General features: G+C 39.0%; 1 non-coding gene across 1 annotated transcript; it reads right to left on the minus strand.

Annotated features, from left to right (window-relative positions):
- Positions 1–3,081: 3,081 nt before the first annotated feature.
- On the minus strand, positions 3,082–3,187 carry LOC133828202 (small nucleolar RNA R71). Its single transcript, XR_009890836.1, has one exon. It is a non-coding gene; the product is annotated as a small nucleolar RNA R71 (small nucleolar RNA).
- Positions 3,188–4,232: the final 1,045 nt, after the last annotated feature.

Consider the following 4,232-nt stretch of genomic DNA (forward strand, 5'->3'; position numbering starts at 1 on the left):
CGATGCACGGTCGCCTCGGGCATACTGGCCCAGGCGATATATCGCCTACAGGGGGCGATATATCGCCTCCTTCAGCATGGATTCAAACTCTTTTGAATTCATTTCCTTTCAGCCATTCAAACTCCTTCAACAGTCCAGCATCTTGTGAACGAGTCTTCAGCCTCTGCTGAACGATTATTCAAATGATTTTCACCTAAAAAGCCATTATTTTTATTCAAGTAAAATCAAGATATTTTCATTCCCAAACTCTATAAATAGGACCTAGTACCCAGCCATTATTCACCTTTTGCTCTAAGTTCAGAAGCTGCTAGTGTTAAGTGAGTGTGAGAGTGTAAACACCTGGTTTGGGAAAACTATAAGCTTAAACATCATAAGCTTATCAAACACTTTGGGAAGTGAGTTCTATAGTATTTCGGTGGAGGTTAGATTGATCTTGCAAATCTTTGAGGTAACCAAAACTCTAGTTCTTTTCTGTATTATGTTTCCTTTCTCTTAGTCTTCTACTCAATTTCCTAACCTCATTCTTATTTTGGTTAGGGAATCCAAGTTCTTAAGCACTTAAGTTGTGGTAAGCATATTTTCTTTTAATGGTTTAGTCTTCCTATTCTCTTTCATTTCATCTCTTTCCTTCTTTCAACTCACTCTTGTTCATTATGGTTTTAGGAGTGTTCCAAAAGTCCCAACTCAGTCCATTATATCCCGGTAACTTTGGTAAGGAAAATAGGCTAGAATTAATATGTTATGTGCTTATGTTATCTATATGTTTTTATGTTATTAAAAGTGTTATGATATGTATATGTGTATGTTTGTAGGCTTGGGCATATGACCCATATGACTAACAAGACCCCAAATGGGTTATGGGCATATGACCTACTTAGCTAGTAGGACCCCATTAATCCCATGGGCATATGCTTGTTTAGTCTATGGGACCCCAAGTAATAATGGCCATTATAATAAGTGTATTATGTGTTATGATATGTCTTTACGTTATTATGACATTATGTTTATGTTTATGACTATGTGTTAGATTTTCCTTGCTGGGCATTAGGCTCATTCCTTTCTGTTTATGTGCAGGAAATAAGCTTTAGAGGCGGAAAGATTCGTGACGCTTAGAGGATGTGTATCGATGGTGAATGGAGTCAAGGGGCCGAGCGTTATTCGATTCGAGGATGTAGTCATGTTTATGTTTTTATGGTTTTAAATGTATTTTCCGCATTTTCTATGTAAATCTTTTTAGTTTTTAAGTTATTTTTGTTTTAAAGACAATGGGTACCCATATCCTACTTATTTTATGAAAGTAACCTTTGTTTCCACAAGTTTCAATAAAATTATGGTATTTCCGCAAAAATGTAAGTGTTATGTATAGATTCGTTAATGGTCCAAATAGTCTAGATTAGTGGGTCGTTACAATTTTGGCCAACGACGAGTAGACGTCAAAACTACAATGAACCTTCAAAAAAAAAAAATACAACACATATAATTTTATAGTGGTTCAGCCCCAATTTATTGGTAATAGCCTAATCCACTTGGAGTTGTGATATATTTAGCCTACACTTAAGATCAGATGAACTTGAGCCAACTGAGTTTCTTAAGTGCAAGTAGAAAAATATAGAGTTTCTCTCTCTAGAGAATACAAGCTTTATCTCTCTAACCTCTCAGAAAATGTCCCAAGAATGCCCCAAGTGATAGTCCCCAAAATCTCAAAACGAGAGAGTTTTCTCACTCTAAAAAGATCAGATCCCTAAAATGATGCCATGAGCCATTTATTTATAGGCTCATGGATCGTACATCAGATATTCCCTTTGACCGGGTTATTTCTGTTATTCTCACAATATTTAATTAATAATAATATTTAAAATACAACAATATGCGACTTCTTTGGGATAAACTGAGAGATTCGCGCGTAGTACGACTAATTCTAGCCGAAGCCGTTACTGAAACTTCGCTTGCATAACGATGATCTGTTTAGTCGGTCCACATCACACCCAGAAGGACAACTGGAGAGCCAAAACACTTCACCAGCTGGCCAAACCCTCAATGGTCGACCAAGACAAGTGACTGGTCGGCCAAACACCTGTCTGGTCGGCCAAACACTTGACTGGTCGGACAAACACCTGACTGGTCGGTCATGACACTTCTCTGGTCTAACATGACACATCTCTGGTCTAACATGGCATATCTCTGGTCTAGCATGACACTTGACTGGTCAGTCAAAAATCTTCACCGGTTGGACAGAAATTCTATCATATCGGTTAGATCACTTTATCACAACTCTGAAGAGCCAACACATTTATTGACTATTAATGTGCCATTTACTGACCATGCATTGCCACTTGTCACTTCTGATTTCCACGTCATCGAACTGAAATTTTGTGGATAACACACACTGCTTAAGGGTTGTTTGGTCGAAAAGGTTTAACTTGTGATCCACCATACTTACTCAATAACCTCCGGGAGTTCTAGTAAGACGTTGGAGATCACCCAAAAACCTCCAAATCTACCTGGGAACAATTTTAGCAAAAAAAATCAAAATCAAAAAAATAAAAGCATAAAATTAATCCAAATCTGATTTCCGAGAGTGGATGAATCATCACGAAACTTCCAATGATATTTCTTCCAATTCATCTGCCACTCCTTCCGGAACTCCTTCCACCATTCTTGCTTCTCCACAAACTTTAGCTGATAATAATCCATTCACAATGGCTCGCAATGATGAAATCCAACCAAGAACTCTCAATGACTACACTCCATCCTACTCGCACTTCCACGCGTTCATGCATTATCTTCCTTCCTAATATGCTCGCATTAGACTTTAAACCTGGCATGATTCAACTCTTGCCCACATTTCATGGAATGGAAAATGAAAGCCCATATGTGCATATCAGAGAATTCGAGGAGGTAGTAGCCACGTTCTATAACCGAGCAGAAAATGCCGATTTTGTGCGACTGAAGTTCTTCCCTTTCTCCTGTAAGGACAAAGCCAAAAGATGGTTATACTCTTTGAGACCTAGGTCTATTGGAACATGGGAGGAAATGACCAAATCTTTCTTTCTGAAACATTTCCCTAGCCATAAGACCAACAGTCTAAAACGACAGATTTCCACATTTTCCCAAAAGGACAATGAAACATTCTATCAAGTCTGGGAAAGATTCAAAGATCTGTTGAATCAGTGTCTGCACCATGGTTATGAGAATTGGCGTTTGGTCAATTACTTCTATGAAGGCCTCACGAGTCATGAGCGCCAATTTGTAGAAATGCTATGCAATGGTGAATTCCCCGAAAAAGAGCCACACGATGCTCTTGAATATCTCGAAGAAACCGCAAAAAAATCTCACACTTGGACTGGTCCAAGTGTTACTGATAGCACCAACTGACACAAACCATCTGGGATTTATTAACTTCGAGAAGAGGATAGTGTTAAGACCCAACTCGAAGCTTTGAAAAAGCATTTTGAGGTATTAATGATGAAAAATGGCCAAAAACCACACATGATTGCTCAAGTGGAACCACAAGAACCTTGCTTTGTTTGTGGAGGAACAAAGCATTTAGCTAAGGACTTCTTAGCTTTTAATGAAATGAGGGGGGGTTTATGAGGAGCAATGCAATGCCTTAGAGGTATATAACACGCCATTCTCCCATACGTACAACTCTGGTTGGAGAAACCACCCAAATTTCAGTTGGAGAGATTCCAACCAAGCTCACACGACTGGAGGCCAATGGAGAAATGAACAACAAGTTCAACCATCAAAGGCGTATTCTGCACCTCAATATAATGCTCATCCACAACGAAGCTCTCTCGAGAATACCCTTCATGCATTCATAGAGGAACAATCCAAACCAAATCGCCAAATGATGGAAGAAATCAAGGAAATGAAATGTCGATTCTCAAAATTGACTGAATCCTTGGTCATTCTAGAAAAGGCAAAACTTCCTTCCCAACTAAAATTCAATGTGCAAGGCCAACACATGGCCCAATCTTCAAATTCTAATGATCAAAATGTCAAGGAAAGAAATGCCATCATGACTAGAAGCGGTAAAACTTTGCAAGACCCACCCATGAAATCCAACTCTCCCATTACTCCAAAAGTCATTCCCAAAAATCCACCACTCAATGCCTCTCCAAAATTACCATTTCCCCGGGCGTTGAAACCTGTTGGAAAACTTCCTGATAACCGAGTTGAAATCCTTGAGCACTTGACACAAGTGAAGGTTAATCTTCCTTTGCTTCACA

Source organism: Humulus lupulus, chromosome 3 (genome assembly GCF_963169125.1).
Source record: "Humulus lupulus chromosome 3, drHumLupu1.1, whole genome shotgun sequence".
Lineage (NCBI taxonomy): Eukaryota > Viridiplantae > Streptophyta > Magnoliopsida > Rosales > Cannabaceae > Humulus > Humulus lupulus.